The sequence below is a fragment of the Lactuca virosa genome, chromosome 7, assembly GCF_052849685.1.
Source record: "Lactuca virosa cultivar CGN04683 chromosome 7, Lactuca_virosa_CGN04683_v6, whole genome shotgun sequence".
NCBI lineage: Eukaryota > Viridiplantae > Streptophyta > Magnoliopsida > Asterales > Asteraceae > Lactuca > Lactuca virosa.
Genome location: NC_136432.1, coordinates 90,767,765 through 90,780,602, shown reverse-complemented (window position 1 = coordinate 90,780,602; position 12,838 = coordinate 90,767,765). Strand labels below are relative to the sequence as shown.

At 33.8% G+C, this 12,838-nt stretch overlaps 1 long non-coding RNA gene across 1 annotated transcript; it reads left to right on the top strand.

Annotated features, from left to right (window-relative positions):
• The first annotated feature begins 5,842 nt into the window (after positions 1 to 5,842).
• On the top strand, positions 5,843 to 10,442 carry LOC145126093 (uncharacterized). Its single transcript, XR_013716318.1, has 7 exons — positions 5,843 to 6,032; positions 6,122 to 6,212; positions 6,315 to 7,002; positions 7,136 to 7,162; positions 7,361 to 7,403; positions 8,243 to 8,311; positions 10,327 to 10,442. It is a non-coding gene; the product is annotated as an uncharacterized LOC145126093 (long non-coding RNA).
• Positions 10,443 to 12,838: the final 2,396 nt, after the last annotated feature.

Below are 12,838 nucleotides of genomic sequence, written 5' to 3'. Positions count from 1 at the left end.
TTGTATTTGCATTGTAAGGACAACTTTTTCCGCACTTTTTATAAATAAAGAAAATTTTGTTTTTCTCTTATTTTATGTTTCCTTGCAATGACATTTGTGAAAATTGTTGTTTATATGTGTTTCCATTAATAGCAATGCTGGAAATAGTTTGATTTTTAGTTATATCAATTGTGGTTGTGTCGTAATTTTCTAAGTAAGGAAAGATTCTCATCGCCCAAATTTCAATTGGACATAAACTTGGAATCATATGATTTGAATTATGTGATGCATGAGAATTTTGGTACTTGGAAAAATTGGGACTAATTCCTTATTTACATATGTATGTAAGTCAAGTGAAAGACCAAAGGATCTAGTAAACATTGATGTGCACCGGTCAGATCCACCACAAAAGGGCGATAAAGTCTATTCGTCATGATTTACTGAAAGATCAGTAAATGTGATTATCCTTACAAGATTAAGTATAATTCTGATACCTTGAAAAGATTCAAAGTATAGCAGAACGAATAAGAATAATCAAATTGGGCAGAAAGATAAAAGGTTTCTCCAATCTGAAAGGAAAGGAAAATACTTTAGTATCGTGTTTTATGATCATCCTAATGATTGTGGAACCATGTCACAATTGATCCTCTAAAGACACCTTAGTGCACTTGTATGGCTAAGAAGAGGAACTGGTAATTGTTGAAATGGTTAAATCAAGAAGATGAATCATAATTCATTCCAAAATCAAGATTATAAGTCATAATCTAGTTGCATCAAGTTGTGCATTGAGTAACAAGTTCTAAGTAGGTTTATAACACATCATGACATGTGAAGTAGAAATGTTTTACTTTTGCACATTTGAAAAATTGGTAGTTGTGATGTTTTGGATAAAACAAAGACCAAATAAGACCAATTACATGAAGTGTTTTCTTGATAAGATCTCACACTCTTGAATATTTGATTGTCAAGGAATGTTTCTTGACAAGATAATCTTATATGTCAAGAGGTTAGTGGGAGTCTAAATGGTATTGAATAGTTTCAAGTACTAATCAAGAATAAACCTATTAGTTATCACTAGCACACGACTTGATGTTGATAACCTATCGTGTTGACATATTCTTGTTTCTGTGCCTATTCAAGTTGGTTTGACTGTGCATGTGAGTTCTATGAGTTCTCATTTGAAAGAGTAAGGCAAAGCACCTTGATCAATGGAAAGTACATTGATTTGTATGGGTGAGCCGCTCAATAACGTGGAAGTAATGGTAGACCCTTGTGCTACTAGATGGCAAGAAATTAAGATTAAATAAGTTCAGTCCATATGAGTTTGAATTTTTTATAGACCTTGTCTTATGATAATGGTTGGAAATGATAGATTTATATGGATAGGAACACATACACCATAAAATCTAAGTGGCGTAAGGTTTCTCTCCACTTCATGAAAATGATTGTGAGGAAACGCTTTCACTAGTAGATTTTAAAGGATTAGAGTTAGCAGTTGTGATAATTGTGTTCTCAAAATCGAGTATGATTATGGCATCCCTTTTCATATTTCGAATTGTGAGAAATGGAAAATAGCTTGAACATTCGGGACTTATAGCTATAAGTTTCTGAAAGGTTTAAACACACACTTGTGCTATTTAATCTAAAAGGTGTATGAGCTTGAGAAGTCTAGGCAAGGACTTATCGAAGCACCACGTATCAATAATCTAAACTTTGGTAAGAAAGTCAATAAGTATTGATTTCTAGAAGTCCAGCTGATTTCTGGGTACATGTCAAGGCTAATGAGAGCATAAGGATTGTGCTAAAGTGAGCATAATGGTTGTGCTAGAAAGGGTATAATTGTTAAGCTAGTGGGAGATCAGCTATTATACTAAGTATTGCAAGGTTGTAATACTATTTATAGGAAAAAAAGGTTACAAGTTTGCAAAGTTGTAAGTTTGGATATTGTTTCGCTATAGAAAGTTATAGGGAGAGGATACTCATACTTCATTTCGAATCTAAAGGCTTAGATTGAAATTTTAATAGAACTTAGTCATGGAAATATATGAATGTTATTTTGAATTGATTCAATATAAGGAAATTATATATATGGAAGTATTATACCAAGAGAATAATAAAGTATCATGTCTTTATGTAAGACATTATGTATCAAATCCCATATACTTGGTATATAGGATTGATTACGTATGCTATAATATTAATTTGTTCTAATTTTCCAAATGCATAGGGTGTTAAGAGGGAAAATGGACTAGAACGAGATATGACTAAAGTTGTTAAACAATTGTCAAGGACAATCTGAGGTTCGCCAATGATTGGTTGCTTAAGGACAGTTGGAATTATAGTAATGGATGGACCATGTTGACATTATTATGAATAGATAGGAATTTATTAAGAATGAATTGTCATATGGCAAATATGGAAACATTTCCATAATAGGAGTTGGATATTGAGAATCTATGTGTAGGTTAGAAACTTTTAAGCAAGAAGAATGTTCAAAGGAATGTACTTTGAATTTGAGACTTCACTTCCGTGGAATTGTTTTGTTATCAATCTCCATTGGAATTTTTGTAATATCTTTGGCCAAGTCTCTGTGACTTTTGTGCATAGATATTACAAAAGGATCATTGCATATAAGTTTAGAATCTATCAGATTACAGTAAATGGCAAGAATTTGGTATTCTTATACTTACGATAAGGATTTGGAATTGTGAATTGAGCATCATTGAAATTGTGTTCAATTGATCTATTTCACAAATAAAGGACCATAGATAAACATAGTGTGCATGCTTGGAGCATGGGATAACTATTGTTTTAAATTCAAGTATAGAGTTGATTAGTCGAAACTGTATACAATGAATAAGTCAATTAATATGGTGATTAAATAATAAGTGTTTTCTTTATATTCAAAAGTTTTGAGACCATAGTTATTCAAAAGTTTTGAGACCATAGTTAATTAGATTATTCTTGTGTTTCACTTCGTATGTTTTACTTCCCGAATAATAAGATTATTCAAACATCCACAGTCAATCATACTTTGGAAGTAAGTTATGAGGAAAGACTGTCATGGATCTGACTGTAGATTGTCTAAGTGTTAAGACATAGCACAGGTTTGCTGCAGTGTTCATGAGTTCTCTTGAAATAGGATTTGAGTATTGGATTAGACCCACGCTCATCTGAATCACTTCATGGATTTTATCACGAGTAAGTATGAGACGATAATATCTTATATTCTTGAAACAGATACATATGAGTTGTAGTTTGCAATTTGGTTGCACATTGATGATATGTAAACGCACCAATAACTTGGTGTAATAAAACGTATTGTTGTGTGTGATTTGATAAGTAAATTGAGCAAACATATGAGTCGAAGTTTATCCGTTCCTTTTACCCTAAGAGGGATAAAAGCGATATATGTGGGCCCCTCGATGATTTAGTGATGACACACTAAGTGCTTGGCCAAGCCTGGACTAAGTTGATGTGTTCAATTGTAGTATGTAGTCAGTCGTCATAAATCGGAAATCGGGAAACAACATATGGACAGAGAGAATGATTATAATCCATGTCTCAGTTCATAAGATATCTTGTAGACTGAAGGAATATTTGATCCCTTATCTAAAGGACGCGTTACTGATAAGATCAGAGTTCGACAGCGGCTTTTGAAAGCTACGATTACTAATCAGATTCTGAAGTCGTACTTGCAATAATAGTTATTAGACTTATCCAAGTGGGAGATTGTTGGATTAGGTGTCTAAGCCCATAACTATAATTTGTATGTACTTGACTTGATTATGAGCATGGTCCTTTTGGGTTGCCTTCACTCATTCAACTTGATCAGATGACAAGTGGAGAGAGAGTAGGATTTATTATATGAATAATAAATTGGTACTTAAAATGGTTTTATTAATATATTACAAGATTAATATATTATTTGGAAATCATATTATTAATTAGTGATTAATCAATAATTAATTTAATATTAATTTTGGGATTAAAGGAACTGATTAATAATTGAGGGACTGTTGTGCAAATCATTGATAGTTGCATAACTGGGTTGATGGACTCCATAAAGTGAAGTGGAAGAAATTATGGGTAAGCCCATGATTTCGTCCAAGGGGTCTAAGGAAGCATTCCATGGGCTGCTTGTTGCCTAAGCAAGGTATTAGGGTTTCCACCAGAAAACCCAAGCAGCCACAGCTATATAAGGAACCCTCTTTATGTGATTTTTGGCCTATGTATGTCTTCTAAGAATTGCTTGGCCGATTTCCACCTCTCTCCAAGTTATCCTTGTTGTGTAGAGTGTTTGTGACTCCATTAAAGGTGCAACACTCGGGGCACTAAGCTTTCAAAGGTCAAGGATTTCTTGTTATTACAATATAACAAGTAAGGTAATGTTTCGAACCCTAATTTCATATGAATTTTAATTATTGTATGCTATTCTTAGGGTTCTATGCTTTGATATTCAATTTGCATGTTTAATAGAAGAGAAAAACCTAGATCCAAAACATTAGGGTTGCATGTACACCATAGGAATGTTGTAATGCTCAAAACCCATCAGTTTTAGCATTTGAAGCTTGCATGCACGTAAAGGTTGCAACTTTACGTGGTCATCATGCCCTAGGAGGTTAGATCTACAGTTGGGAGCCTTAGTTTAGCTTAAAAGTGACTAAATGAGAAATGGAATGAAGGAACTCGACGAGTTGGATAGCCAACTCGACGAGTTGAAGAGGGTTTTCCTATTTTCTTGATTCTGCATGAACTCGACGAGTTGGTAGGGTAACTCGACGAGTGGTTAGGGTTTTTCCCGATCATCTGGACACTACATGTACACGACGAGTTTCTAGGCAACTCGGCGATTTGATCAGGTTCTTTTTCACGGTTTCTGAGTTCTGAAGGAACTCGACGAGTCGGTGGATGAACTCGATGAGTTGGGTCAACATGGACTATTGACCTTGACCGTTGACTTTGAATAGGCGTTGACTTTGACCTTGACTTGGACTTTGACCAAGGTTGACCCGTGAAGGGGTCTTGAGTAAGGAATGATATCTAAGTGTTATTTTGGTGCTGATAGCTCGGAGAGTTGAAGGACCAGCAGTTCGGGATTCGCCAGTTAGCAGCCAGAGGATTATCCGGGGGACCTCAGCAGTGCGAGGTGAGTTTCCCATTGTGTGAACGGGTTTAAGGCACCAATTTCGGCACGTATGTATGCATGTAGGATATATGTTCTGGACTAGAGTCCAATGTCGGGCGATGCCCGATGTAGGTTTATATGTTTTCGGACTTCAGTCTGATGTCGGGGCAAGCCCGAGGAATGTTTATAGGTATATTTCCGGATTACGGTCCGATGCCGGGCGGGGCCCGAGGAATGTTTATATGTGCGATTCTGTCGTCGCCGGGGAGCTCTTGGCGAGGAGACCTTAGGATAAGTTGCTAAAACAAACCGGGGGGGGATCGACCCGTTCAGTAGAATTCCGAAGAAAGACTATTGGCAGCAGGTGGAGACATTTCTTTTGCCCCTTCAAAAAAGAAAAAAAAAAGAAATGTGGGCGGGGTGGAGCTCTTGTTGGTCCACATTGTTTTATTTTTAGAAGTGAAACTCATTTTTTCGAAAGTAAACAGTCTTCAATAAAAAAAAGCTAAAAATATTGAGATTATTAAGAACACTGCTTTTCATGGAACCATATACATTAATCCCCTAATCTAATAAAAAAGTATTTTTTTTTTTTGCAGGTGGAATTCTCTTAGCCCCACCCAATTGATTTTTCCCGCTCATTTTCACGCTATGAAGTTCCCTAAATTTCCTCTACATACGGTTTCGTTTTATCTCACAAACATTTATAAGTCAGCCACTTTTAGAGGAAGCTAGGGTTTTGAAACGAAATCATCTCCAAATCAATTCCTACAAACTAGGGCGGCACGCTTCCTTCTTCAACTTCTTAGTGTCTCTGAGACACAATCCACAAACATCAAGATTATGGTCTCTTCATCCGTCTATTAGAAGTGAACGTGTTTATGGTGTTGTTGTATTTTTTTATTCAACCGAAAGATGTAACAATGTAAGATGCTTTGTTTTATGTGTTTTATCTGATACTAAAGCCGATAATGAAATTTCTACATCTGATTTTGAATTTTTCGAGCGTCATAGGATGCCCTCAGGCTTATGGAGATGTGTTTGAGGAATCCATATCATATTTGGAAACTTCAGAGGTGACGAACTTAATCACCTATTCTTGAAGGTAGATTTTCTCTTAAACCCTAATCTTCTTCCCACTAAATGATTAATGTTTCTTTTTTCTTCCTGTTCCTTTCCTCCTGTTCCTCTCATTCTCTTGGTGAAGGGTTATCGATATCACTGTGCTTCGCCATCATGGAACCCGTCGCCATTGCGTCGCTGCCTCACCAGCAGTCAGCCATCTCATTGAAGGCCCATCACCACAACATCACATCAGCTTTTTTGTGTTGTTCTAAGTCCCAAATCCATGAATGAAGAGATCAAGGTCATGAGAAATTGGTAACCTAACCTCCGATAGTTCATCTTTTCACTACTTTACTTTTGAACTTTTGCTTGGGAATTTCAGTTGAATGGGTACATTCAAAAACATACTTTTTGCTTAATATATGATGATTTTTTTTAAATAGCAATTTGAAGTAGTTTACAAAATCAGTATGTTCTAATGTATATTGACTTGAATTCCTCTTACAAAATCAAAATTTAATGGACTAAGGGAGGGCGAGGGGTTAGATTTGTACATATATATGAGCTCATGTCAGATGCCTAAAACCTGTTTGTTGAAATGCTTCAAAGAAGTTCATATCCACGAATGCATTAATTGGTGCATATGCTATTATTAGTTGCAAGTTGTATCATATCTTCTTCTTCTTTGAAATTTGGCTTCTTGGTTTTACTTTCTCATTTATTTTTAAATCTTTTTATTTCGCACCCGAGTTTCATGGAGAGGAAGAGGTTGGAATCGATGATGCAAGTGAAAATGAAGAGTGTTACACCACTTCCGACCCAACTTTGTGGTATTTGTATTCTAGTACTTTAATTATCCGTATAGTGCAAAGGGAATTGGTTATTTGAAATAATCAATTTTCCTAGCTATTGTTGTGTTAATATGATTGTACAAAAAATAAAGTTGGCATCTGTACTTTACAGGAAACATGATTCATTGATGTTGTAGAGGTATGCCTGTTTTTCTATCTTTTCATTTCAAGTCTTTAACAATCAAGATACATGTTACATACTATTTAGAAATTTCATTTTGCCTATTTTTGATAGTTTTAGTGTCTATGCATTTTTTTATCATCACTCTGGATTATTGTCGAGTCAAGATCTAACTTCAGTTTTTTCTTGGTTTCTTGGTCATGTTTACATGATAAGGCAATAAAACATGTGCTTGAGCTTATCTCTAGCTGGTTTAAGAGTAAGATCCAAAAACCATGTGCTTTGATATCATCTTTATGTATATGTAAAAAGAAAAATAAATGAAAATTTTATAACATAAATGCAGAAAAATTATCCTCTTCCCGTTCTTGAATGAAAAATTGTCATTTTGTGTTATTTGGCTCTTTGCTTTCACTATGTTAAGTGTAAACTGTTATGTCTTGATAAAATGACCATTTTACCCCTGCTATATATTTGGGTTAATGATATTGTAAAGCAATAATAATAACAATTTTTAATGATAATAATCATAACTAAAAGAGTAAATTATGCTTTTTTGTCCCGGGGTTAGCTGATTTTTGCTATTTTTGTCCTAAAAAGTTTCTCTTGCATTTTTGGTAAAATGACCATTTTGTAATTATTTTTTTGTCCCTGTTCAAAAGTTCAAAATAATATGACTATATTTTTGGGACCAAATTGAAAAAGTCATCTATATTCCAGGACAAAAAATAATCATTTTACTTGGAGCATTGACGAAAAACTCAAATAATAAGGATCAAAATTGCAAGAGAAAACTTTTTGGGACCAAAAATCAACTATACTCATAACTCATTGACAAAAGTGTCATTTACTCCAAATAGAAATATAAAATGGAGGATAAATCGGTCACTTTATCTGTACTCACCAGTTTCTAATTCACAGAGTTAAAGTGAGGGACCAAAACCTTGAAATAAGGACCAAAAATGAAAACAAATTCATTTTTAAACCCAAAACAAAAGAACATTATAAACCACAAGGACTATTTTTTGCATTTTACTCATTATTTTGTATAAAGAAAATTCAAACAATGTTTTTGACTTTTAACATTGTCGTTTACAGTGCTTTCCTATTCCTATTGGTTTGGTTGAAAACAGTAGCAGATGCAACAAGAATGAGAAAGATGAAAAGGTTAGTACTTAATAGTCATTTTAATATATATATATATATATATATATATATATATATATATATATATATATTATTTTTTTATTTTTGACAATTAATTACTACATCTTAATTTTTTAAGATTCTTCCAAATGGGAGTGCTTAGATTCCCGTGTTTCTGGGATTGTCATTATTAGCAATGTAATAGTCTAGGTTAAACTTTGTAGCCCATTTTGAAATAATAAAAATGTATTATTTGAGTATTATGTGTTTTATGCATAATTGCTTAATTGTGTGGCTTAAATGAATTAAGAATAAAAATAAGCGTGAAAATAAAATGTTAGATAAACCCGATATCGATACATGAAGACGTAGTGGTCGTTACGAGGTTTCCGAAAATATAAAGAATGTCGAAATCCGAGTTATAACGAAGAAGTTATGACCTGTCGAAGTTTCGCGACAGATCCGGTACGACACTGCGGGACGTAATTAGTGAATTTACGTTAGAGCGACATTTAGCGTTAGTGATCTAAACGAAAGTCATAGATAATGTTAAACCGAGAGCGTGCATGAAAAAAAGCCCAAATCTGACTTCGTATGAGGAAGTTATGATTTTTCTAAGTTTCAGCTTAACAGTAGACAGTCCGAAGTTCGATTATGAGATCGAGTGATATTTAGCCAAAACTTTCTAAATGAGAATCGAAGATCTCATCGATAGTAGTCCAACGGCGGAAAGACAGACGAAAAGGGACGTCAGACGAAGGAGTTATGATTTTCTAACGGAGTTTTCCTGTTCCGGCCTACTAAAAATAATATAATAAAAATATAATAAAAATAAATTCAAAATTAGTCGACGGATTCTAAACGAGAGTTGTAGAGCATAATCTCACCTACGCGTGTATATAAAGAACGTCGAAAACGGAGCTCGTATGCAAAAGATATGAATTTATGAAGTTCGGGGCACGAAATCTGATTCTGTGTGAGAGTTCACGACGTGAAACAGAGGTTCACGACGTGAACTCAATGATGATGTCACCTGGAGTCTTCCAGACCCCCACTTGCGATGACGCATGCAATGACGTGTATGCCCACGACGTGAAAACACTGTTCACGACGTGAAAATCGAGAAAACAGCCCTATAAATAGAGTTGAAGGGGCAGCCGAGTTTGGTTGCTCATTCTCTCATCTCTCACCCGTATTGCATCGATTTACGTGCAAAGAAATACCCCCGAAGCCCCGGTATCATCCCAAGACCCGCAGCAAGTCCCGAAGCCCCGAAGATCCCGAGAAGTAAAGTTTTCCCGAGCCAAAGCTCTGCCCGCGAGAAGCCGGTTTTTGTAAAGATCTTCCAGATCTACCAAAGAATACTACTTCTGCAAGCCGTAGTGCTGTCCGATCAATCTTCTGATCATGTGAGTGTATATTCCCTTTCTTCTAACACATAGATACGAAGTATCTCCTATAGAATACGTGTTATGTGTGTATAAATATATGTGTATATATATATTAATATCTGTTTATTTGGAATGAATCTTGGGTGAATATCTTATCAGTTTTAAATGGCATATAAATGCATATGTATATTGTTATCTACAAAATGTTGGGTAGAACTTTGGTAGATAGTTGTCGTGTGATAAACTGATGAGAGGCCTCGTTGTTGTTGTTGATCTAGTCATTCAGCAGAGTATGGATGACGACCACAGACTCTTTCTAGACTGTCCTGTGGGACGCTAGCAGGTTCATAACCTGTAGGTGTTGTGAACGATGTGTTCACCGGTGTACTCTATCCCCCTCATGGTTGCCTTTAGGACATCTATTGTTGAGGAAACCCCTTTGCAGTAATGTCCGTCCCGATGAAATTCCTAGATTAGGTCTCTTGAGATAGATGTTGTTTTAGGGACGTAAAGTGAGGATAACGGGAATGGGTAATCGGGTTATTGTTGATTGGTGAATTGAATATAATTATTTATTGTGGGTTGAAAGCCCTATATGCTCACCAGGCTCCCAAGCCTGACCCACTCAATTTATTTGCATTACAGGTAGTGGCGCGAGGGCATAAGATGGATGAATCATCAAGTTGTTTTGTTTATAAGCCTGTTGTTATATATAACTGTTGTATGGCTTGTAATTTGACGTTTATGCTTTTTGGTCTGTATCGGAACATGACATCCCGAGTTTTGATATCTAATGAAAATACATTTCTTTATGGAATGCTTTGGTAAATATTATTTTATCATGTTTTGTTTTTGGGAACGAATTCCGCAACTCTTTTAAATCAAAAAGATTTACTCTGAAATTATTTTTAAAGCATAAATGAAACCGGTCTTTTCTGGCCGTGATTTTGGGAATGTCACACCAAGCATGGGATATTCCTTTTGATCTCTTCATATTCTCACCGGATAAACACAAGGAATAATTTGCAGCCCTACAAAATACTTTATTGGTTTTGGAACCTAAGGGCATTTTAGTCCATTACTGCGATTAAATATGGTGTAAGTGCATCTGCACCAGTTTTTTTCTTTCCTTTTGGTACAAAAGAGTTAGTGTATTTCCTAATTTGTGCATATATGTGGAATTATGGAAAGATTGATGATTACTTATGTACTTGAAGTGTAAAGTCTAATATTTGCCTCCTATTTATTAATCATTTGAAGGTGGTTTGCGGAATATGATTTGAATCTTTTTTCTTTGATCATCAATTTCATCTGTAAAGTACCTAAGCTAACAAATGGCTTTATTTTTTGTAAGAAATAAATCTTGGATTTCGTGTTAAGATAGAACAAACATAAAATAGAGAAAGGGATCATGGTTGACATGTTCATCTGTAGTGTTACTCCTTAAGTTATCTTTTGGGATAATCCTACAGTATTTTAGGTAACAAAGTGGGTGATTGAAGATAATATATTATTTAAAAACAAATGGAATTTTAGAAGTTATTCATATGATTTCATCCATGTCTTTATCTAACATTTTACTTTAACATTTTTTTTTTAAATTATAGCATTGGACTTTGGATAGTATATCCAATCGTAGCATTCTACCATTGAGTTTATTTCTTATTAACCAATTATACTTGATGAAAATTTTGCATAGTTTAGCTAATACTACTTGCATTTTTTCATAATACAATTTTCTTTTACTGGAATCATTATATTCACGATCAAATATTATGGATGGTTTACAAATAAATTAGTTAACTTAGTTATTATATCATAACAAAATTTGATCTTTGAATGGATGGTCTCTACAGTAAAATGGTCAAATCATTAGTTTGTTTTTGGTCAAAAGTGGTTGACAATTTGGTTGTTAAAAGAGTAATAATACTTTGCAAAGTATATGAGGTACTTTCAAATTATACTAATATTTTGTTAAATGTTGGACATTCGTGTTCACTGATTTAAATTTAAATACATAAACAAATAAAATATGATTTTATTTTGTATGTAAATAATTGTTTGTAAATTTATAGTCTTTATGTTATTTTTTTTAAATAATCAATACAATATTCTTAACAAAATTTATATCTTTTTAATTTAATAAAATTTAATAAATATTTGATATTTTATATCTATTTTGAATTATAATATTGTTTTTCTTTTTGACCAAGGGTTATAACCTAGTTGGCTAATAAGTCTGAAATTTTCAAAAGCTGCAATAAAAGTCAACCACCAAAATAATAATAATTAAAGGGATAGGATGACTGAAAGTGGGGGTAAGAATAAAAATACCCTTTGAGAAACCTTGTTTAAGAATTGTTAATATTTATATTTTCTATTATTTTTTACTCAAATTGAGTGGCTAGTAATTATTATTATTACTAAGGGGTCGTTTGATAACCGGGTTAGAACTGACTGAGTTAGAAGCTGATTAAGTTAGAAGTTTGACTGAGTTAACTTCTGACTGAAACTTGATGTTTGATTTTGCATCTGACTGACTGTGCAAAAAGACTATATTACCCTCAAACAATATTTTTTCTAATAATTCATTTATGATTAACAATTTAATTTATAACATTGTCGTGTAATTTACAAAGTGATGTAATTTATAACCATTCTTCAAAAAAAAAAAGATGCATATAAAAATATAACACAATGACAAAATGATGCAATTTACAATTATTCTTCAAAAATATAACACTAGGATCATAAACAAATGATGTTATTTCACCTCTTTAGTACATCTTTTCGTCAATCTAATGCCAACTTTCCGTAATTATATGTTAATAATACCAGATCCTTATAAGGTACAGTGACACTTTGTTTATGATGGAAAGGTCTTGGCTTAACATCACTTATTTCTTGTTCTTGATCAGATGCTTTTGTTGATGCATTTTCAAACATGTGTGCTACATGAGTTAGGTAAAACATGAATCTTTTCAAGAAAAAATAAACATGAAACAACAACTGTTTCAATTTGAAATTGCCTCTCCATAGAATCAACAATATATTCCAATGAATCAGTAAGGGACACCAACAATATTTGTTTTTTGTCATCACAAATCAAAATCTCCTACAAAAAGAGGGAAACATGGATCTTTATCGTCAACTGTGA